General features: G+C 40.9%; 1 protein-coding gene across 4 annotated transcripts in view; it reads right to left on the reverse strand.

The window, feature by feature from the left end:
• The window catches only part of PLXNB2 (plexin B2), a 259144-nt gene that overhangs the window by 177273 nt on the left and 56301 nt on the right, over window positions 1–25570 (reverse strand). For all 4 annotated transcript variants that reach the window (XM_038173392.2, XM_038173387.2, XM_038173388.2 and 1 more), the window contains one exon: window positions 963–1149. The gene's annotated coding sequence lies outside the window, so the exon portion shown is untranslated. The remainder of the gene's footprint in view (window positions 1–962; window positions 1150–25570) is intronic.

The following is a 25570-nucleotide window of genomic DNA, read 5'->3' on the forward strand; positions in this document are numbered from 1 at the left end:
TCCTTGTAAATTTTATTTTCCTCTCCCATTGTTTCATTTCTCTTCAGTGTCATACAGGAGACACACATTTCTCTTTCTGGAAAGGCTGAGTGCTATCTTCCAAAAAGCACAGTCTATGGATAATTATTACCAGCAGCAAAAGGCTGAGATTTAAGCTGCAGAGGTAATTCCAGAGAAATTCTTCGCATTTCCCTCCAAACTCACACCAGACTGGAACGAGAACTCCAGACAGTGCCACTTCCAGGAACGTCGCCAGCACCAAGCAAGATGTCTAAACGGTTTTAAACTGATTTACGGCTAAAGAACAGACCAAGAGCCATGGTTGAGCAACCCCTCTGTCAATCTTAACTTCAGGTCTCTTTGGATGCTCAATTAAAGAAAATTCTTAGCTGGAGGAAGGGGTTTTACAAGCCAGTTTCTGAGAATCCTGTCAAGACAACACGTGCTAATCAAGGTGAACAGGTCCTGGAAAAGATCTGGATCGAATCTCTCTGATTGTCCTCAGAGATGCAGTCAGACCTGAACACCTTCGACATTCAGTTCAATCACACATCTGCTCAGCATCCCAGTGGGAGTCTCAGAACCCAAGTGCAAAATTAGGGCAAGCACTAGCATGGCAGTCAGGTGGAGCATCTTGCTGGCAGAGGCACAAACCTGCTCTCCTAACAGGCACACCAGCTATAAATAGGTTTATGAATACAGAACCTCTGCCAAGCTGCTCTTTCTTTCTTTTCTTTTTTTTTTTTTCCTTCACTAATTTTAATGCCTCTTGCAAGATTGGCTCCTAGAAGTTTTATCTCCATTAGTAGTAATAAACATTTATTATATGCTCCAGCAACATTTGAAAGTTTTGATGAATAGCAAGAAAATTATCGAGAAAATAGAATGATAGCATCCCGTTTTAAAATAAAAATAGATCAAACAAAAAAAGAAAAAAAAAAGAAAAGAAAATGCAAGCTTACCTAAAAACAAAAATATCACATGAGAATTGTGTGCACACCACAGCTTGGGAGAGAAGAGCTGACTTCTGCTGGAACTTCAGGACGAGATGAGGTGGTGTCAGGGTTTAATCTTTTTCAGCTGTGCTCCAGAGGGTACCAGGTAAGCTGCAAAGTTGTGCCCAGAGCTTTTCCCCCTCTGTCTTCTCACCTGGAACAACAGAACATGTTGTCAGAAACCTCAGCACTGTAGTGAGGCATGTTTCGGCTTCAAGACACAGTGATGGGTGTTCATGTTGGCTGCTAGAGATTCGGTATAGCATTATGAAAGGGGAAACCCATTAAAGCTGCCATCGTCAACAAGTGTGGTTCTTTGCCTTTCTCAAGTGCAGGTGCCCTCTCAACTTAAGACATCTTGGGGCAATGCAAAGCGTTAGGAAGATATTTACAAAGCATCCTTACTCTGCCTTCAAAGGGCCACTTTGTAGAAGATAATGATAGGCCCATAAGAAACCTATTCAAGCCTCATCTGTGGCAAGAAGATTTTATGGTAAGAATTTGACTGTGAGCTGCCAATGCTTGGCGGACCAAATAAACCAGTGCTACTTTCAAATGGAGACATTAACCAAAGACTTAAATTACATTGTACTTTTATCTGCTCTCATTCTCTTGCAGCCCCCTTCTTCCCTTTTCCCTTCCAACCCTTAGATAGTTCACCACCCATTTATAAGGATGGATGCCTAAATGAAGCCCTTTATTAAGGCCCAAAGCAATGTCACCTTGCAGTTTCCCTTCACTTCAGAAATTAACTTCTAGGAGCATATTCTTGAAAAGACTACACCTGTACTTATTTCAACTTTCTGGGGAATAATTGAGTATGGAAAGTAAGATTTAGCCTGATGAAATTTTTATTTCCATCTAAAAATAAAATGGAATGGATAGTAAAGATTTTTTTTCCCCCAGCCTTCCTCCTTTATTTTCTTCTGAAAGGTGAAGACAAAAGAGACATATTACAATTCAATTTTTCCCCTATCAGAAATTCCAAGAAACTCACCATCATCTACTTAAGTTTTGAGCTATGTAGAGCAGACTGCTAAATACTTTATATGTTCTGAGCAACCTGACCTCACTGGCCCTGCTCTGAGCAGGGTGTTGGACTAGATGACCTCCAGTGCTCCCTTCCGACTTAAGTTATCCTGTGATTTTTTCCAGCATGAACAAAGACCAGTTTGTACCTCTCAGAAATTCAAGCCATTTTTTATTTTTTTTTTAAATATATATGTATATTTACAGCCATTTTTAAACTATATGCATCTTCTCTGACATGGGAGTCTTTCAATAGTCCAACTCTATGAGAGCTTTACATGTGAAAACTCTTAAGAAAGTATTTTTTGAATCTTAAATTAGCAGAAGTTATCTTCTCATGTGCCATAAACTCAAATGATTTAACACATTTAGGGAAAATTAGCATAGTAAGAAAACTAAGAACATATTCTGTGTTCTCACTTAGGCAATAATGAGGAAGAGCTTGAGGGGAAAAAGTGGTAGTATTGACTGTAGAAGAAGAACTGCCAAGTTCACAGTAATACGTTTTCTATCTGTGATTCTGAAATCAGGACGTTGTTTTTAAAATCAGACTGAGCCCCAGTGTGATCTGCAGCTGTCACTGCTGCTTGCAGCAGAGCAGCGGGATCCCTAGCAAGCTGCACACCCCTCTCCCTGCCAGCACGGTACTCCCGTAACACCTTCTCCCTCTGCCACGGCACTGGGACATGCAAAGCCCGCATCTCTCGCACCTCTGGCCGGCTCCACCATGTGCACGAGCTGAACCATGTAACTGGTTGGCAGAGTCCTGAGCAGTTAAAAGATGACTTTTCAAAGAGACCTGCACAAGGCAAACTTGCTCATGATTTTTTCCCCTCCAAATTCTTTGTTATATGGATGTATTTTGATTAGCAGTAGACTCAAGAAATGTAATGAAAAAAAGTTCCACTTCCCCATGTACCGGCTCTCATTAGAGAGGAATAAAGACATAATTTAATAGATGGGATATCCAGGGAATAAAGTGCAAGAATTCCAGTCCAAAGACATCATAAAGACAAAACATTCAACTACAAAACAAACATGCTTCTTCTACCAGTATGATGAAGGAATGCCATGGGATTAGAAAGTTCTCCTCAAGTCCAACAGCAAAGCCTAATTTGTACTGCTTTTCAAAGCTTAACACTCCTATTATCTCTCCTCTCCAAGAACTGCAGATACTTTTCTAATCACAGCATTGGGCACGTTGGCCATCCAACTCTACCACTGCTACTGCTGCTATGGACCACCAAGGCAAGAAACAGCTAATTCCCTCAGCACACCACTAGCATGGGGCTGCCCAGGAAGGGGATACACATCCTCCTTCATTTTTTCAAGAATCACAGGCACAATACAGCACATTTGCAACTTTATTCTAATAAAATGATTTCAAATAAATTAACAGCATTACCTGAGCCTTAGCCTCAAACAGAATCTGAAGAGAACTGTTGTTAGAAATGGAGGACTTTTCCTTCAACATCCTCCTCACAGTTTGCTTCGATGCTCAGTATATTAAGTAGGGGTGGTTGAGACGTGAAGTTAAATTTAAGAATTCTTAAATCCCTGCCAGCTGAGAACAGCTGCACAGGACACACAGCTGGCATGGACGTCTGCTGAAGGACACGGTTCTGCAGATTACTGGGTTCCCACTAACTTGGAGTGAATGACAGTGCATGGGAAAGAAACCAGCTCACAAGCTGGCCCCCAGCAGCAGAGAGGAAGCTTTGTTCACCCCTCTGGGAAGAGGACAGGCCAGGCTGCTCATATCCCTCCAGGCTCACCCAGAAGAGTACAACATGATTATTTTTTTCTACCACAGCCATTTTTCAAGTAAATTTAGGTGAATAAGCACTGTTGTATCTACAATCCACTCTCACCCATCCAGTCTTTTTTTGTTAATGATACAAAGATGCAACAAAACCTGCTGGTGGTTGCAGCCTGTCCTAATGCAAGTCCTGCCTAGTGTTCCAGCTGGCTAGATGAAGGTCACTGACACGGCTAACACCTCTGACATTTTATAATCAATTGCCAGCATTTACAGAGGAGAAAATACTGCTAGCACTGAGAACACTTGGAAAGAAAAAAATCGTTTCAATTAATCTTAAGCTTGCTCTCTCTGATAGCCAAAACATGCGACAACGATGCAACCTAGCAAGCCAAATATTAGTGAGATTGGTTTCTGGCATCCAATGCCATATTCTGTTTGTATATAAACAATTGCAGTTTATCCGCCTCTTTAAAATAACTGCAACATGATTCATCGTAAGGACAGCAGCAGAGAAACAGTCAAATCCTCGTAGTTGGAGGAAAACATTGAATTCTCAAAGCAACTGACTACGAATATCAGACCAGCCAGCCCTGAACACCTACGGGAGAAATCTCGGACTTTGTGTGGCTGCTCTTGGAAGAGACACTGACCTTTACGTAGCCCTTTGGTGCTAGTAAAGAATGACGAAGCTCTTCCTGTACATCGCACATCCATCCTGTGCCTGCTTTCATCTCGAGGACAGGAACAGGGATTGCTGCCTTTTAAACTACTCTTGATTTTTAGCCAGATGTTATATTCCACCATGACAACTGAGGATGGAGGACGAAGGAGGAGAGATTTTAAAACAATACTTCATAAACAGTCTGCAAGTCCCCTTAGATTTATGAACTGCCAAAATGTTGGATGGGTTCAGCAGCTGGCAAGCCCTAGATTTGACAGCTCTGCCCTTACTCAATGGTTCAAAGCAATCATTTTGAATTAATGCAGGGCCTCAGAGAACAAGGGTACCTCCAACTTAAGACCTCCTAAAGACCACTGTTTCAGACAAAATTCCTCCTCCTGAGAGTCCTTCTCATATTCCAGCTCCTAATGCAAACCATCACTCAGCTCTTGCTTTTCACAGGAGCTGGCTGCTTTATGGTATAATGTTTGTGTCAAACACAATTGCTAAAGGCGCTCCAATTTACACTAATAATTGTCATTAGGAGAAGAAAAAAAATGGTTGTATTTTTGTCAGAAAAGAACCGTTTTCCAATGTTTAGCATAGGCTGGATAATGGTCACAGGCAGCATCTTGGCTCAGCAGGCAAGGCTGGTAGGTGGTAAATGAGAACGTTGCAGAGGGGACAGATATTGTTCGAGGGGGGAGAGGGGACAGTGTCTGCTGAAGGAGGCACCCTGACGGCACAAGATTTATGCATCCACCCTCATGTCAGTCGAGGAGGAGGGAATCATTATGCAGGGCCAGCTGCAGGGGTGTGCGCTGCTGTCTGGAAAAATTAGAAGTCTAGCAACGAAAGATAAAGAAGGGAGAAATGACAGAGTGAATGAAAACCCCACGATAAACCCATTTAGGCTCTCTTCTCCCTGGGATGAAAGATGAAGCGAAATCTCTTTGGCACATGTCCTGGCTGAGACTCCAACAAATATCCCTAAACACCACGGGGATGTGCAATGCCAATGTCCACCAAGATGACCAGTAACTGCACAGTACCGAGCAAGAGTCCCTTTTCTGCATGTTTAACTAAGTTCTGGGGAAAGATCAGAGCATGCTGTAATGCCTTGGATTCAAAGAAGTCTCATCTGCTGCAAGATGCCTTCTTTGTGCAAATACCTTGGAAAGCAATCCTTTCCATCTGAATACCTCGGGGGAGTGGCAGGGGAAAGGGAGAGGGGAGAGGAGGTGACAGGAGCACAAGACATTGAAAAGCAGCCGAGCTCAGGCTCTGTTGTTTGACTGTTATTTGACTTAGAAGTTTCCAATTTCATGTGGCATTCCTCTGCCTAAGAGAATTTCTGGCCGAATCAGGCAGGTCTGCATAACTTCTTGTCCTATTTAAGGTAGAGTTTCTTTTTCTCCCTCATTAAGACACACATAGAGACAAAATACTCCAAATATTTCTTCATTATGCTCGTTAATGAAAACAGCGTCAAGTCAGGCTCTCAAGTCTTCCTGGTACTGGCTAGCAAAGGAATAACGAAAGAGGGAGCAAGAAAAACAATGGTCTTTAATATGCTCCCGAAAGCCCCTGGTTAAAATTCCACCCCTCAGCCTACCAGGGGATGTGCCTGGTAATTTTTCCTTCTGCCTGTCCTGACCACTACTAAAGCCTCGGGGCTCAGAAATTCTTTCTGGAATGCTAATGTCATGCAAGAAGCCAAACAGTATGAAAAGGAACCGTTTGGAGAACATCTTCCTGGGGGAGAAGGGAGGGAGGATGCACTTGGATACTTTTATTTCAAGTTACACACCCTGACGGTGGTGTTAGCCACATTTTCTACCAGGAACAGAAGAAATAAATTTTGCCTAACATGCCAACATTGTGAATTATACCACCGTATATCTTTTAATATAAGATCCAGAAACAGTTTTATAAGAATATTTTGTTCGTGTACAGGCATGAGAATTAGGGGAAAACACAAAACAATTATACTGTACCAGTCTTCCTTTCTACTACATATGTACATTCAGAGCTGTGGATATTTGTTTTCTTTTCTTTTAAAATACTCAGAAAATATCCCCCCCACCCCCTTTCCTTTTGTAAAACAGCTCTTTTACAATATTCCTTCTAGCTGTACGATCTATCAAACGTTAAAGAGAATTACACTATCAGGTTTCAGATTAACCACTGACACCGTTTATGACTACCCGGTATATTATACAAGCTACCGTACATTGTGGGTCTAACAGCTTAAAACACCAGGAAACACTGGTGTAGAAAAATCCACTCCCAAACTAGAGGAATTGAGACATTGATTCATGCTGCAATTGGGGTAGCGAAGTGGAGAATATGGCCCTCTGATGAATTAAAACAAATGGAAATCACAAACATGCATGCTCAAAGAACGTAACTCTGAAGGCCGGTGTTTCATCAATGTTATGTGAAAAAACACGGGAATAAAACACAAGTTTTTACAGTGAGCAACAGAAATAAAACTGGAAAATTCTTAAACTACAAAACCATATCATTGTCAAAGTGCAAACAATACAGCAAAGATAGAGATGTTTCACTTTTTTTTTCCGAAGGAAAGTAAGGACAGGCAAATGTATAATATTAATATCAATTCAGGAAATACATTCATAGTAAGATATCAAATATATTATGAAAAAAGGGAAAAGGAACATGGTTATTTATCTGGCTTCAAAACAGCACAGTGTCAAGTTAATTTAAAATTCAATTTCAGTTTAAAGCATTACAAGGAAGAGAGAACCCTATGTATCATAGGCTGTAAATTGAAATCCTACCAAGGCTTTTGTCTGCAAACTCGTTGTGTATCAGCTATAAAGCCAGATTGCGGCTGCTTCTTTTAGGAGATTAGGCTGCAAGGCTCTTGTAAACCACGTTCAGAGAAGTTTGTCATTTACTATTTCCAAAAGCATTTTATTTAAGCCTTCTCATATTCAGTTACTTAACTGCAAACCGGTTTTACAATAACCCTGGGCTAACTTCCACGAGGTAATGTCCAGCACAGAAAAGTGCGCAGGGTCCTACACTTGGAAGGCACCAAGACCCTCTCTTAAGCATCCATACAAATGAACCTTTGTAAGCAAGAGCAGTTTGTGAGCAAAAACAGCTTTGGGGGGAACACGAATTTACAAACCAAACCCCAAAAACTTTTGTTCCCCCTCTAGAAAACACATACATGTATACATTGAAACATTTCAGTTAAACTCAGCATAGCACCTTGAACAATAATGGTTTGAGGAAAGAGGCAGGACACCCTTCTAGACTTTCTGGGCTGAAGGATAAATAAATCTGATAGAAATGACATTTAATATGCCCCAAGACTAAGTACTGAATCAAAAAACTGCTCAGATTGCTGATCTTGGTACAGATTGTAAAAAAGAGCGACCCAAGAAGAGTCTCTTGCTTGTCTTCCAGCCCCAGGAGGCCCAGCTGAGGTGCGTAGGCCAGAAATGCAAATTCTGCTTTTTGGCCAATGACCCAGCTGGACAGCAGACAAAACCAGGCCTGGAAGGGCACAGCAAAAGCTGTGACAACGATGAAAATAAATGTATATCCCTGACCTCTGCTCTTCCAAAAGGAAGGCAGAGGAAAGCAGCCATTTACAGCAGCTGGGGTTGTTTTTATTTAGTCACACGGGCCTTTAATCTCATTGTACAAACACTTTGCAACATCTCAAAAGCTAGCTGAGGGAACAGATGAACACCTTGGAAAGCTTTGTTTTTGGCAAAGTGGAATTTAAGGTGTGCATGAATCGGTCCTTGGGAAAGGGGTAATATTCTCCCACATGAAATTTATCTCTGCTGACACATCCACAGCTGGGGAGCAGCAGGAACAGCTTCCTCATGCTGATATCACTCGCTTCCATTTTGAAACGGAGGGATGAGGAAAAACATTATTAGAGTTGATAGAAAAGTGCTTTCTTATTTCAGTAATGGCTTTTATCCCGTCTTTGTAAACTACATAATTATGTGTATGTTTATGATAATACCCATTACGTGTAATTACATTTACATTTTTCCTTAAACAATAATTTCTAAAAATTGTGGAGGCTTAAAAAAGCTAGGGGGCGAGGAATGTGATACAGTGTGGGATGGAAACGAGCTTTGTTTTCTCCCTTTTTTAAAAAATATATCTGGGCTTTCTCCTCCTCCCACAGCAGAGCTCAAGACCGTAGGTATGCTCCCCAGTCTGCTTCTCACTTATACCCTCACCATTTAAATGGTTTATTAATTCTTGTGCCTTACTATGCACTTCTGGACCTACAGCTTTGAGGTGTTTTTTTAATAAACTTTTTTACTGGCACTTACCCTGGAAACTACCACCACTGCACCACTGTACCAATATTTATACATGTGGTGTTACAAAAATACACCATTTGCTTTGATGTTCTGCTCTTTCCTTACCTCCCACTCTAGTAGGAAGCACAAAGGATATTGAGCAGTGATAAGAAATCCTACTGACATCACCATTATACAATGGCATGGTCAAAAGGTTTAAGTCTGAATTATTCATTTAGTGTCCCTTGCAGAATGGCCAAAGCAAGCCTCAGTGTTGCTTAAATTTCTGCAGAAACTAGGAAACGTTAAAAAAAATCAACAACCCCCCTACTGCGTCTGTTATAAGGAAAACTAGAAGGCAGCACCGGGACGTTGCACACAGAATACAACACTTGCTTTCTTTCCATGGTAGGCATTATATGGCATGTGACTCTCTATTTGAATGCTATTTTATTAAAACCTTTTTGGTAGCAAGATGTAGTGCAACTCAAATCTGAAGGAACTGAAGCTGATAATGCCATCCATACCTAGGTATAACCAAAGGACTAAACCAGCCCAAGACTGGGATGCTCATCTTGTGAAGGTGGGAGCCTTCTGCAGAGGAGTTGAGGCTTCAATTTCTTTTGAACTTGAGGGAGGTTGGGAACTGGAGGTTTACTGGGCTCTGTAGAGATGGTTGATGCCATCTGATCACATGAGCCCAAACACCTCACAAAGGTGAGTAGAGGAGATCTGATACAGACACAAAGCACTATGAAAAGCTTTGCTGTACAAGAAGAGTTGGGGAACATGGTGAAATGCCAGATCAAACCCCAGCCCACAGTACATATAAAGAAAACAATAGCTCAGCCGAAGAGTGCAGGCAGACTAAGAATTTACATTTTCAGTCCTTTCATCTCTAAAAACTAAACAGATTGTTTTGCTTTAAAATAATTTTACATGTTCTTTTTACCTTTAGTTTACACACAAACGATAAAGAAGCTTCAAATGTTCCAATATTATGCTAAAAAAGTGTTAAAAGTTTTCTACAAATTGGAAGTACTTCAGAAAGAAAGAAAAAAAAAGATATATATCAAAAAAATCCCCACCACCCAAATATATAACCAAGTTCTTTGAAGTCACTTTCTACTCCTCTAAGACTTTCATTACTAATTGGTGAGTTTCTCATTTCATCTTTTCAGGCACAGATAATTTCTAAATGATTGAGATGTAGGATACACTACTTTAATACTGATCGTGTACTTAAATGAGGTCAGGTTTTAATAACATTCTAGGCACTCATGCTAGAGAAAAGCTTAGCTTTAGGGATATACTTTTATAAAAAAAGAAAGGTAGGTTGCAGTATCTTGAAATTAACAGATAATTATAATCACCGTTTGTGATCATACTGTTACACAGTGTCATAAAAACCTCCAAAATATATAAATCCTCAATACAAACATAAAAGGCCTTGCAGGTCCTTTTTTTTTCTCCTCCATTCTCAGCATATACACAAATCTCTCAGTAAACAGATGTGCGAGGGAGGGTAAAAACAGGTAACGTGCAATTAACTGACCCAGTTCTAATTTGGCCAGTGAAAAGCTTGGCTATTTGCAAGCTTGTTTATTTATTACTAGCAGAGAAGTGACAATTTATCCTCACAAAGTTCAGCAAGCAGAAGCGCAAAGCCCTGCACCTGGAGAGGAACAACGCCAGGCACCAGGACGTGCTGGGCCACCTGGCTGGAAAGGAGCTCTGCAGAAAGGGACTTAGGGTCCCAGTGGACACCAAGTTTGAACACAGGCCAACAAAGTGCCTTTGCCACAAAGAAGGCTAGCAGCACTGGAGAAGAGGAGGCCCCAGGAGGATCTTATCAATGTGCATAAACGCCTGTAGGAAGGGTGTGAAGAAGATGGAGCTGGCCTCTTTTCAGTGGTGCCCAGGGACAGGACAAGAGGCAGCGAGCACAAACTAGAACACAGGAGGCTCCATGTGAACATCAGGAAGCACTTTGTGGGTAATGGAGCAACCATAGGTTGCCCAGAAAGGCCGCAGGGTCTCCCTGCTTGGAGATCTTCAAAACTTGGCTGGACGTGGTCCTGGACAAGCTGCTGTAGATGGCCCTGCTTGAGCAGGGGGTTGGACCAGATGTCCTCTAGAGGTCCTTTCCAGCCTCAGCCATTCTGTGATTTTCTGAATTCAGCATTCACATCAGGACTGCCACTGTAATTTCAGGATTAACGCTTTTCAATCCATATCTTGATTTTGAAATGCATCATGTTGAAAAAATAACTTGTGATTACAAATCCATAGGTGCCAATAACTACACAAATGATGCAATTGAGTTTTTCCAGTAAAGAAATATTTTTAGAGCTACTTTAGGTTGCAAACAAGACTGCAATGCATCCAGAGGTTAGACTCTACTCATCTCAGAAACTGCCTAGACACATAATCTTTTAAAGTATAGCAGCTTCAGCCTTGTGCTGATTCTCCTACAGAAACGCAATCAATTAGTATTCAAGTTTGAATTGTACAAGAAACACTCACTCCTTCAATAGTTGCAAGTGCTGTGATCATTTCCAGCAGCTCTTTTTAAGCAGCTAACTACATGAAAAATTTAAACAGGCAAGAATGCTTTATTCCCGTGCCATTCCCGGGTTCACTGCAGCTCCTGTTTCTGTGCACTCTCCTCTGTCACTTGGGCCCCGTCCAGGTCACCCTCCCTGGGAGGTATCCCTGACCTGCATTCAAAGGAGGACTTCATGGTAGGTTTCTGTGGCTTACTGCAGCGAGCTGAAATCACCTGCACCTCTGCTCCCTCCAGGTTAATGACAAAGCCCGTGGTGACTGAGGTTTCAATACAAAGTACTGCTTGTTCAGAACGGAAACAATGCAGAGAGAAGTCTGACCGTAACAAGCAGTTAATGCATCTGCGTTGCTCTCAAGGTGTCACGTGCCTTCTGCAGGAAAGCCCTGGAAGGGTTTCTCTGCCTGCTCAACTGTGAATTGAGACTGTGGCTGGGAGCTGTCATTTGCTGCAGCTCGAAGTCCTAACTCCTTCCACATCTTAAATGAGGGCAGCAAATACCTGCGATCCCTCTCTAGGACGAAGTGTTCCCAGAACCTGGTGCTTTACCTCCTCAGCGTGGAGCACAAAGCCCAAGGAAGCCCAGGGAAATGGATGCATGTGCAGTCTGCCAACACTTCAGTCGCTGACAATGCTGTGACTCCAAAGCATCTGATATCATCCCTATTGATTTTACCTGTTACCCTGATTGAGGGAACCCATATCCTACATCTCTAACCTGTTTCTGCAGAACTGAAACAAATTCAGACAGGTTTCTGTGTGTTCCCATCAGAGTCTTCCACGTATTTTCCATAGATTCAACCGATGGAGAAAGTAGTTGACTCACTACTTCAACCTTAACTTACTTATAAATAAAATGTCAAGGATTATAGAAGATCTTGCTCTCGCCAGAAACACCCCTGTGTAGCTGGAGCTTTGTGTTGGTGCTGGTTATCATTCGATTCTCACAACTGCACTGTAAGGTCTGAAGAGAGGGTGTCCCCCTCCTGACAGTTATTAAGCAGTTCACAAACACTGCACGTGCATCAAAGAGAAAGAAACTGTTGCTTAAGTCAAAGTGTTAGAGCCAGGATACAAACATACCCTGACTGCACAGTATTAGGCTCATTCAAACACAGCTCACCTAATCCTAGTGCTGAAATGTATTAGCTCCAGTTAGAGAGTAAATATTATTGTAATGAAAATTAATAAATATCCTCCAAATAAATATGAATGAGATGTTTTTGTCTCTGCCAGGGAACAATTACAGGGGACTTGCATGCAGACAGAGTGGCCATTCCGTGCTACCTAACACATCACTGTCATTTAACATATGACTTTCTTGTAATGCTGTATTAGCAGACAGAAAGTCAAATAATCTCTTTTGCTTTGATGAAAGCATGAGGAAGTTGACTCAGATGAAAGCAGGGAGTAATCTGTTTAAACAGCTTGGGTCCAAAGTTGAAAATTAAACAAAATCAATAACAAATACAAGCTTGCTGCTGGAGAATCTGCTTTGAGCATGATGTAAAAAAAAAAAAAGGATGAAATGTGACTACACAGAGATTTCATGCCATAATATCCTATGTGAGAAGTTGGTATAGACCTTCAGCTGCTTTAATTTACATGCGTTTATTTATTTATTTATACCTCTACACAATTCCCACTTTTTGCTACTGATGATGCACTTAATGAGGCTTTTGGCTAGCTTAGAGGTAATGAAGAAGATTGGTGTAAATTAAGATTTATTAGAACAAAGAAGGAAAATGGATAATGAAAATCCTCATCAGTCCCCACTATTTAGCTTCAGTCTTTGGTGTCACAGTTCTGGCACATACCTATTCCGGTCAGGCTTTTACCCGAGCTGTTGATGTGTGCAGAGGTAGCACAGAAATGCCCGCATCTTCACTGTCACAAACTGATTTTTAAAGAACTGGCCGTGCATATTTTGGGGAAGGCACGGTCAACAAGTCCTCTATGCATTTTGAAGTGAATTAAAAATACGGCAGTTCTATTTACTCACTAGGAGTGATAACACTTTCCCACCCTATACATGGAAGATTCAGTGTAAATACCTATAAAGAAAACAAAGGAAATGTTGACAAAACAGGTTCATACTGCATCAGCATTTGGACTGCTGCAACATGTCCCTTCCATGCCTCAATAGTCAAAACGGTGAAAGTAACTGCAAAGAGAGTAAACCCTTAGTGTTTAACTGAAACTTACTCAGGGAAGAAAGAAAAGCCTAAAATAATCATTGCAAGCTTCTGAGAAAAGATATGAAATGTGCATGCACATTTTCTATATGGACAACCTGCAAAAACCGCCCTGCCAACCTCTTTTTTTTTTTTCCCCCGAAGTAAAACTGAAACCAAGAAAGAAAAAACAACCCATTCAAAGCACTTTTCAGTTCTGAAAGTATTTCTCCATATTTGTCTTAGATAAAAACCCAGCATCAGTTCATATTACCACAGTGAGGGCAGGCAAATGAAGCACAACATCACCATTCAAAGTGTCTGAGAATGCTGGGTTCACTACATTCCATTAAAAAAGCAAAATTTATAGCATCCTAAGAAGAAGCACATAGCACAACCCCCCAACTTCAAAGCCTACTTTCTCCAATCTGAATGAAGATAGCTTTGCAGATCTTTACTGCTCTTCTCAGCAGTTAGAAAGGCTGCTCCTCCTATGACTGAATTCCTGTAAAAGCCAAAATTTTCCAGAAGGAAGTGAGAGGATGACAACACATAGGCTGGCCAAAACAGTTTCAGATTCTGATTCATCAAGTAGAAGACTATTAATGGTACATGTATCCTTCTGCGGCAAAGTAAATAAATAGTCCATATTCCTTGACAGGGTTTGTTTTTCCTCTCCATTTAAGATAGGCTGAGAGCGCTGGGGCTGTTCAGCCTGAAGAAGAGAAGGCTCTGGGGTAACCTCACTGCAGCTTTTCAGTACTTAAAGGGGGCTTATAGAAAAGATGGAGAACAACTTTCTGTTCAGGTGGTGGACAATGACAGGACAAGGGGGAAATGACTTTAAAATAAAAGATTTAGATTGGATGATAGTAGGAAATTCTTCACCCAGAGGGTGGTAAGGCACTGGCACAGGGTGCCCAGAGAAGAAGCCCCATCCCTGGAGGTTTTCAAGGCCAGGTTGGACAAAGCCCTGGGCAACCTGATCTAGTGGGTGGCAACCCTGCCCAAGGCAGGGGGGTTGGAACTGGATGATCTTCAAGGTCCCTTCCAACCCAGGCTGTTCTGTGATTCCTAAAAATTCGGAGACATGTTGAGCTTCGGTCCTGTGAGCACAGTGACTTGGGGTCTGGCGGCCCTAGTTGTCAAGAAGCTCAAACCATATGGCCACAACATGGCAGCCACCTGACCAATGGTTTAGGCAACCTTTAACAATGAGCAAGTCCTTGTGTTTCTTACGAAGGCTTCAGGCCCATAAAGAAACAATTGCATCATGCCCTAATTACTTCAGCTGACTCTGTGCAGGAATTGGGATCCCTCTGCAAGCATTTCAGAATATTTTGTAATTTGGAAAATTAAGGTGTTGCATGTCCTTTCCCAGACTTGACAGCAAGATTTTTAGCAGAGCTTATTTAAAGTAGAACCACTAAAAAGAGAGAACAAAAGGTATGCTAAAATTATGGACATTCAGAGCAACAGCTTTCTGATGTAACGTTGGACTGCCACGGATGACTTTCAAAAATGTTTAGTATATTCCTGCTGCCCTATTTCCCCCGGAAATCCATCTAAGTTCATTTCTGTAAAAAGAAGATGTGTTATTTTCTCCCTGTAAGTAACACTGCAATTATTCTTGCCTCCTTGTAAAAATGAGCAATCTCTGCAGAGGATGATCTATAAAGTTTCCAAACTTTCCTGGGAGGAATAGTATTTTATTGTTCAATTTGGTTTCTCAATAACACATATCTCAGTCTTCAGCAGTGATGTACAAGGAGCTTTGATCAAACATTTTAATATTGGGGAATATAAAATTGTGTTTTATAGGCAAAACATATATATAAGGACACAGATACACTACACAATTACGAGAAAAAGTTGCAGTTTCCCATATTTATATGGATTTATTTAGAATACACATATTTTTCCTTTGTTTATGCACATGTGCATTATAGATACACTAGCAGCAGCAACGGTAACTCTACAGGGTTGTATCTTTTTCACTGTATACATATTCCTGGAATTCAATTAGTTACAAGGACAGGCAAACATCTAAGACACTAGCACATAGCTGCTCATCTTTCAGGCCAGGCATATATTGCTGGGTAATTTCCTGCCAAAACGTACTAGTAAGGTCTACATATTAATTCAAAATAAACTGAGATCAGCTGGCATTTACAATAGTGCCCCATCGTAACATAAACTGCAGTTGGTGGCTGTTTGCATTTCCACGTCGGGCTGGGCAGCTCTTGCTAGGGGGCTGCAGTTTCCAGCAGAGGGGCAAAGAGGCTGCCTGGGAGGGGTAAATGCTGCAGTTTGCCCAGCTGCATCTGCTTGAGTTGGGCAGTCCAAGCCTTACATAGGTGGCTGGAGTCAGAACTTCAGAGAAAAACAACAGCAAAAAGCACGGGAGCATGTCTGCAACTGGCTGCTGCGATCCTTGTGTCTCTGCAACAGCATGATCTGCTCCCAGGCCGCTATCGTAAAGACTTTTCTGTTCTCTGGCATTCGTTGCAAGGTTTTCATTCCAATTCTGTACACAAAGCACTTCCTAGGAAGCATTTGCTTTCTTAACTCCCTAAAAAGATATTGCATTGCTACTTTGCAAGTTGCAAACAACCTTCCCCTCATTTACAGCCCAATTCCACAGCAAGCTCTGAGTGAGTGGACTGTGCTTGTGCCTCACAGATGCTCCTCATGGGAAAGCAAGTTTATTTAGTTTTGAATTGCAAGGCAGTGCTGAAGCACTGAGGAAAACAAATGACCAACCTGCTCCCTCCTGCAAAGACACTTAAAGACCTAAATTCAGTTCCTTGTCATGAGAGAACTTGAGCAGTGAAACTATCTGTCTTCATCACCATAAATCAACACAAGGCTTCTTGTTACACTGTGGTACGAAAATAAAGTCCTTAGTAATTAACATTTGGGGAGATAGCTGAATATAAGAACTGGCAGATTGAGCACAGCGTTACTTGTTCAACCAATGCCTTGAATTCAGTATTTCTGTGGTTAGAAGCAATTTGACTCATCTCAACCTCTACCATGGTTAAATTTCTCTTTTGGTTTCCCTGTCATGACTGTGGGGCAGGCAGCAAATGCATTTGTTTCCCCAGGGAGTGTATAAAGTGCAGCTGCTCTTTGGTGGCACACAAGAGCGAACTTATGCATTTTTTTTTTCCTTGCAATCTCAGGTCAGACCCACAGGTCAGTTTGTGTACACAGGATTTTAAGTGGAGGTCAGCAGCTTGTCTGTTGCATGTAATTAAATTTGTTTTACAAGCTTATCTAGGCAGTAAGTAATTAAATATCACTTCTCAGGCTGAGATTTTCATTGTCCTGCGTTGCCTGACAATAGGGTTTTTCTCGGTCTGCTTTGTTACCAAGCAAAGGTGAAATTTTAGAAGACCTACTGCTGATAACTCTACAAGAACTGCAAAGGACCAAACAGTTCAACTACCAACAGACTTAATGACAATAATTAAGTATTCCTTAACACAACTTCCCAAACTGTATCCAGATTTTCATCAGCTTGTTGGCAGCGACAATCTTAAAACACACACAGCATTCTACCTTTGTCTTTATGCTAGCCAAGATAAATCCACAGGCAGATGTGAACCGCAGTTTTAAATTCAAATCCATTTTTCAAGTCAGAAATATATCAAAATTACCTGAAGAATATCTGTAGATACTTTCCTAATTTGGAAAACTTATTAATCAAGTGAGAGGATTACACAGGATTACAATATTTATTACAAATGTTATTTTACATTATTTCTACTGCTTCACAATATACTAACATCTTGTATTCTCAGAAATTTATATACTCACTGAATGAGCCAGTATGACACAAACTTTCCAAACACAGGACAACCCATTTTCAGAATCTGAACTTTGCCCTACAGGCTACTAAAGTTTGTGCCTGTTGTACACTTGTGCAACTGTCCCAAACTTATTTCAAGCCTTGATTTCTGCTCCCAAAGTCCCAGATTAATCAGATAGAAGAAAAAGGAAAAAAATCCAGCAGTCTGCACAATTACACCTCTGACTTCCCCTCTTAGAGTTGTCTCTTTAAGGTACCCTGGAAAGAGCATTTCTTGCATCTCAGCTTAGCAATCAGCTAGAAACAGGATTAGTGTGAAATGAAAGGGGATGCTTCCTCACATGGAGTTATACCAAAACAATTTGGCCAATGCAAATTTGCAGAAGACAAAGGCAGAATTTGAGAAAGGCCTCGGGATTTACTATGGAAAACAAACAAACACACACCAAACTAACTGGAGACTAAATAATTACCTCACTCCTCACAAATCTGAAGTAGATTCAACTACCCAAAGCATGTTCCATGGACTGATAGCCATAGAATTTAAAAAATGTACATAGGCAACAAGGGCAGCAAGAAACCTTTCGACATGAGACTACATGGCCTAGCAGTCAAACCTGCCAAGAGATGCAGAAGGATGGAACCAGGGTCAAACAAACTGTAAGTAGCCTAGAGAAAATGAGTAGCACATGATTTCCACCATACCTCATGACATTAAAAATCACAGGGTACCCAACAGAATCATCAGAAGTCAGGTTTGTAGAAGGCTTATTTTAAGAATACAGAAGGGAAAAGAAGTCTTAAATAATCTATGAAAACTCCCCGACAAACTCTTAGGACATCATCAATATCTCCCTAGCACCTGTCATCTATTTAATAGAGAGAGTTTACCCGCTACCGATTACTCAAACTACCCTTTGTTTCCACTGCAGAGCTTAGCAATTGTGATGGGTGGCAGACTGAGAACCTGAAAATTAAATTCACATAATCCCTCAGAGACTGAAGTGACAAATCTGCATGGACACTCTTAAGCTGCAACAAGTGATTCCAATAATGAGTATATGTTTACCATGTAATTACTGTCTTTCTAAATCCCGGAGGAGCATTATGTGAAGAACTACATAAAGTATTAATGCAGTTTAAAAAATGATCTGAATGCACACAGAGTTATGAGGCCCTAAAAAATCCTGCTTACATTTCAAATGCGTATGCCCATTTGAGCTAAACTTATAAAACAGCACACCCAATCATTATGAACTGCTGATTACAAAAAGAAAGTGATCTATGATATTATTTTATTGTGACAATTATAATAATTTCTTTCGTGGGGTGTGATACCAGTTTTGCAGGCTATGATCTGAGTAAGAGCCAGCATCAGCCGACCCACTGATGCAGCTCCATCCACCTGCAGTTTCCCACACATACACTCTGTTCCCCATACACACACTCTGGCCTTGAAGCCATAGTGCTGAAGAACATACAAGCTAACCATCAGCATATGTGATTTATTGATAATTATCAATTATTCACTGTAATAAATACAAACACCACCAGCAAGTTTTTCTACTTACTGTGCCAAACCACATACACAGCTTTTGCAGCTTCGGTATTTATACCCTGCTTTTCTTTGAAGGCTGTCTGAAGTAGTCTGAGTTCTCAGGTAGAACATTTGGAAATCGAAAAGAACCTCACCCTTCTGCCCCTTTTCTGGATTTATAATATTTCAGAGATTTCTAACCACACTTGAGAAGAGAGAACAGCTACGGTACCTCTTCTTCCTTCCCCACTCGCTGGAGAGAAGAATGCATGGAATGCATTTAAATAATGCAGTTGAACTTAGGAGCAAAAATTCCTTCTTCGTCTTGAATTACTTATTTGTAATGAGTTATTTGTTCAACACCAGCCAAAATAAAGTTTACCCATTTACAAAGAGCTAACCGAGTCAGAACTCTTAGAATTCTATCTTAGTGCTGTTAATCTCTTATTGTTAATTCAGTATGTTAAGAGAAAGGAAGCTGATTTTAATTCATTTAACAGAACCCCAAAGACTAGATTGTTCTGTTATGAACAAATGCTTCAAAGATATTCTGCCAGTGCTGTTTCCTCTCCAGCTGGGAATAAAGTTTTCCCCCCTATTAATACAAGTCAATCATTCTCTGCCTCTCAAATTCATCTTTGAAGTTTCCAGTGATCTCAATGTTCCTTTTATGAACGCAGATTTCTTTTTAGTATGTACGAATTCCTTTTTATTATAAGATATTTTAACTCATGTTTGTTGATTTTGTTTAGAAAAAAAAGAAAACATGAGCTATACGTTTTACATAACATACTAAAAGTACAGGAAATGACTGATGACACCTATATACAATAGGAAGGTCAAAGGATGCCATCGTGGTTCTTTTAAGAAGAAAACCATGTTCCACAGTCGCAAAGTGCATACCCCTCTGGAAGTTTCTGTAACGTACACTGTATTGTGAGGTGATCTGTGATATTTTGATCTGAGGCCTGTGAAGGTGTCGGCTGCAAGCAAGGCTCTGTGGCACCAGGAATATGGTGAAGCACAGTGCAACTCCACACAACAGTCAGTTAACCTCGCAGATTAGAGCAGCAAAGGAACTGTGTGCCGTAAAGCAAAGCACTGCTGGCCCACCAGTAGTGAGTAGTGTTAGCTCTGGAATTCAGTTCTAACGCAAGAAACTGGAAGAGTGCCAGCATTTTGGAAGGTTTCTACTAAATCAAAGATGGTAGCAAATGTACCTTTTGATGTAAACAACCGCTTTGATTAACAGTGTAATGGGGCAGAGTGCTTCTCGCCGTGTCTAACCTCATCACACTGAGTCTTTATATACTCTCTCCAAATTCTCCTTTGGGAAGATCAAGTTTGCCATATTTCATTCTGATATTAGTCTTCAAGCATAAATAATATATGCAGATGAGCTAAAATGTCTCATTGATTAAAATTCTACACTGTGAGCTTGTCACTTTTCAATGTGCAAATTGCTTCTGTCTGGCCTGCATTCAGAAGTCAGTCATCAAAATATATATATATTTGCTTGATTTTAAGTTTCATATTACTGATGAGATTTTTCTCTACAATTGATTTGTAGGTAATGGAGTATCTGGTCAACCGATTATCTGATGAGATGACAGTATTACACAGTGTTGCTGCCTTCACACAGGTGTCAATAATATAGCCAAAATCTTGGGTTAAAAGCAAGCCCCTAGGTTTCCACTAGTTTGCAGCACTTTAACTATAGCTATAGTCTTCAGAGAGCCCAAAAAATTAAGCAAAATGGAAGACCTTGGATACCAAATCTGCACAGTAGTAACTTTTTTACATATTTACAAACAGTTCTTAAACACCAAAGACATTTAGGGAGTTCTACACTTCCCTTGGAAAGCAAGCACAAACATCAGCCCTAACAAGAACACGAATTAACTATCTGACCTCAAGTAGTTAAGGTAGTAAAGCAGAGAGACTGTACACAAAATGCACAGACAGTCAGGGAATCATGATGTGTAGCACGATGTCACATATCCAAAACATTTGCCTATAGTCCAATGTTCAAAGACAGAAATGTTCCTCTTCCAAAAGCAGTGCTCAGATTTGCATAGCTCACAGTAAAGAGAAATTATATCAGAATCCATACATTTGTCCTTTCACGGTAATGTATTTTTTAAAACCACCTCAGGAGAAGAAAGAATTTCAAAGTGACTTCCCCTATTTGTGAGCAACACTTTCATAAAAGCTCTTCTTGCAGAAGACTGCTTTTAGGCTGCTGCCCAGGTAGCCAGGTTATTTACTAGATTCAGAAGACCTCCAACAAACTAGGCATTTAGCCTAATCCAAACGCTGTAGCCAAAAGCTGAATAGAAGAAATACAGTCCTGCCTTGACCAGAAGCAAATTTAAATGTACTGCTATGTGAAGAAGCCTATTAATACTTCACTTGGAGAGAGAAAGAAACTAATTCAAACATGATACTGGAAATAACAGTGTTAATGATCATCATCAGCAGAAATGGGGAGGAAAAAGGCATGCAAGCCCCTGTCATGCTTTCTGCCAAGAAGAAAAAGAATGTAAAAACATTTATCGCTTTCCAGAGAATTTTTGTGCTGTTTAATAGTTGTGGGACCAAGTCCTTTCTTCCTTATGCTATTATAAGCTAAGACCAACTGCTGTTATTTTTAACTGGTGAACACGAGGCAAGGACTGGCAAGGTCTCCATGCATGCCTCCTTAAAAAATAAAAAAATAAAAAAAATAACATGGCAATGGCAAAGAACCATGGGATACAGCTCTTCTGTGCAGGAAGGTTATTAAAACAAAATTCCTCTTGAAGTATTATTTTCTGTACCACATTCTCTTTCAAAAATGCATACTTTTGCTTTGTTATTGTTACTTCGTGCTGGCAACCTACAGATTTAAAGGAAAACACAGCACCTGCTGAGACTGCTTCCTCAAATGAGAACTTTAACACTTATTAGACTTGCTATAGAATTTGTGATTTAGTTATTAGGACAAGCCTATGTAATGTAGGGAGGAGAAGCCACTCAGAACTGAAGGAATCTATTGTATTATATTTGTTTAGAGAAAATATGACATACATAATACCTATAGCCCAAATACACACAGAGAGAAAACTCAACAGCAAACAAACAGAAAAAAGGCAGATAAATGTCTGCTGGTAATTTCAGATTATGCATGACACATTCTGGCATGTGCATCATACTGATACGCACAACAGTTTCATGTTTGTCCATTTAGCTGTGTGTGATGGGCAGCAGTGCAGAAAGCAAGAGACATTTCAGAGAAGGAAATTGCATGGAAATAAAGTCATTTCGATTGCCCAGCATTTTCTCAGGCTGAAGGCCATGCACTCTGACAGGGCTCTGAAGAAGGTGGGACTGATCCGTAGCAGTTCACGAGTACCACATTTGACCCAGGTTATTAAGCTAATGATATAGTAGCTATATTGACATTTTCAATGAATGCATAACCTAGATTTTTCACATTAGTAGAAAATACCAAGAAGCCAGCAGAAAAGCAAAACAATACAGAGGTAACTTCACAGTAACCAGACAAATCATAAAGCTAGAAAGGAGTTTTGGCAGCCAATTGTCATCTCCCTAATTCTGGCTGCATTGCTGGTCATCAAGATACAAACCAAAGATACCTGAAATGGGTTAGAGGTATTTGCTGGGCATGAGGATATGCCTTTGCCAGAGCTATGGCAAATGGCAGATAAATGAGCAAATCACAACAGAACAGGCAATATAGGAGAATAGGCCTTCAGCCATGCTTCGCTAGCTTCACAGAGAATGAAATCTTGAAATCAGGAAATCTTAAAAACTAACCATTCAAATAATTTTAATTTGTAAATTCGTCTCTTACATCTTACACAATTTCTGTTAAACACAACAGTACTCTGGTTCATGAAAGTGTTATGTTTACATCTCTTCAAAATGCCAAACACAGGCTAGCCTGCAAAATTACCGTGGTTTATTCCCAGGGACCAGATCCTGAAAACAGCAGAGCTGTAGGATGAAGGCAAAAACCTTAATGAATGACAGCAGTGCACTCAGAGCAGCAGTGAAACTAGTCTTTTAGCAGAAACACATACCTCTAGGTATTGAGAAGCTTCAAACCTGTTTGACTTGAGTTTATTTTATGTCAGAAGAGCCTTCCCTTCCTCTCATTTCTGTGAATAAGTAGAAAAAGCTTCTCAAAAATGCCTTCAGTAACACAAATATTTTCAGGCCTGCCCTACACATAGAGAAAGGTTAACATCATCAGAGAGCCTGATTTTTAACTCCCTGAAACAGGAAACAGTGTACTGAAATAAAAAGAAAGAAAAAATCACAGATGGGTTCTTTCGAAGTGAAAAGAATGGAAGAGCTCTTTCACCAAGTGAGCCTAGAACATGCAAAACCACATCAGTTTGCCTCCTGCAGGCAAGAGGCAACTGCATCTGCTACAGGATGTAATTCCCATTAACCTGCATGCTCTCTGTTGATGCAAATGTATAACACATATAATTTGGTGAAAGTTCTTGGTGAGATACCATGCAGAGCAGTCTCCTGACCCTAAGATAACAGAGCGTAGGCATATGAGCCCAAGCAGTTCACATCTGGTGGCAGATGCCGCCCCAAACTGTCAAGCTTGCCCTTCTACTAGAGGCTGCCATCTCTGGAAGAGGATGGCCAGCATATTTCAGTGTAAGTTAGCATACCACATTGTGAACAGTGATGAGCAGGAAGTCAACTTGCATTTCCTTCAACCATCCCTGCTAAAGAAACATAGCTGACAGCCAGAGCAGTAACCTCCTAAATCAATTCAGCATGAAATTCCCAAGCGTTTCTGTTGGTGCCCTCAGAAACTAGATGGCTTTAATCACTAGCTGGCTGCATTAGTGTAAGTAGATGGGCAAGGTAGCATGCTTGGTGTTCATTCTTGTTATCTCTTTATACAGCAGTGTCTGCAGGAGACAAAGGATTAATCAGCTTCTGCTATGGTTAGTCCATAAATGCTTCCTGCAGTTTGCAAGGGTCTGGCTCTTTAATCTTTGCTAGAAAGGAAGGCTGATTAACAAAACACTGCAAATATGCACAGCTCAAGCCTGTTTGTCATTGCCCAGTGAAAGACTAGAAGTCTTCAGAATTTTGCATCTTCTCTATGAAATATCCAGAAAGGTTTTCAGGAGTTCAGACTGAGCTGCTGTGCAATGCTTGAAAAATATGCAACCCAAGTCAAGTCTGAAGCACTGTCTCTTTCAAATACTTTTCAGCACTGGAAGTTCTGCCCAAACTATCATATCTTCAAATTGATACACTTTCATTTTTCTTTCTCTTGTAGAGATAAAGTAGACTTACTCTCCCCCCCCCCCCCCCCCGAGTATTTTTTCCAAGTTCTGTTGACTTTAATTAACAGAAAAAATGAAGTAAAATCTTTTTTTTTTTTTTTTTTTTTTTTTAAGAAAATCCATTTCACTGCAAGACAGAGGCATTTACAATCGTCGCTGACTCATGGAAGCTGTTGCTGTAAGATACAGAATTACTGAGCTGAAGAATAATATTTGCCATAGCCATGGCTTTAATATTTTAGGGTGAGGGATCACCAGTGCTAACAGCGGCTCTACTTGGTATGACCAGGAAACCGGAATAGCTTCTCTGACATCCAATCTTTTTTATAGGTTATAGCACACATGATTTTATGAGCAATGGAATGAATGTTTTTTTTTTTTTAAAAAAAAACATATTTGTCCTCTTGTGGCTGACTGGCTGTTTCAACAGAATTTCGTGAAAGTAAAGAATATCACCCAAACAAATATTGGAGAGAGAACCCGCACTGAAAAGCAGAGGAGAGAGGCAGACTGAGATTAGCATTGTCTCTCTACAGGATAAGCTTCACTGAGTTTGCATCTTGGTGGATACCCAAGAACAAATGCTTCAGGCACAGCTCTGCGACAGCCAACCCAGATAATCTGCACCACCAAGCAGGGTGATCTTCTGCCTGCACATGGCCTTCTCCCTTCCCGAGCCCAAACCATACAGGCTCAGCACCTCCCTTCAGCTGGCCCTCAGGAACAAACTGATTTGACTCACTAATCTAGCAAAAAACTCATTTTCTTTGCTTTGGCAAGCTTTCTGCTGCATGAGGCAGCTGAGCCGGCTGGCTGCACAGACAGACAAGCTCCAGAGGCCACAGAGGGAAGATGGGGCAGGACCACCTCTTCTGGCATCAGGAGTCATGGAGCTTGCCTCAGGCACTCTGTCTGACTCCTGAGTCAGCCCCTCTCTGGCAGGGACTTCAGCTTGTCTTGGCGATCAGAAGCAGCCCCCTCATGTGAATCCCCTGATGTGCAGAGAAGTCTGAGCTCCCAGAAAAAAACACACCCTTGATGGGACACTCATAGGCTCCCCCCTCCTTCTGCCTCCTGTTCTCACAGAGCTTGGTAGGGCCTAACATTTTTAGGTGTTTCAATCAAAGCTGATGAAGGAGAAGATGGCAGAGGTAACACGGAAATGCCCCCAGCCTGCTTTCCTGACCAAAAGGAAAACAAAAGCCTAATAAAACATGTATGTGAGCACCTGAGGCACACCTAGAATGTCATTTTTAACCCTGACACCCACATCAGGAAAACCTCAGTGGCTCAGCTGAGGTTAATCATTCTCCTGTCATTTCTCTCCTCTCTTTCTCAGGGCAGCTGAATACAGACTGGAAGACTGCTCTGTGCAACAGAAAATGGACCCCCAAGCTCTCCCTC

The sequence above is a fragment of the Anas platyrhynchos genome, chromosome 1 (genome assembly GCF_047663525.1).
Source record: "Anas platyrhynchos isolate ZD024472 breed Pekin duck chromosome 1, IASCAAS_PekinDuck_T2T, whole genome shotgun sequence".
Classification (NCBI taxonomy): Eukaryota; Metazoa; Chordata; class Aves; order Anseriformes; family Anatidae; genus Anas; species Anas platyrhynchos.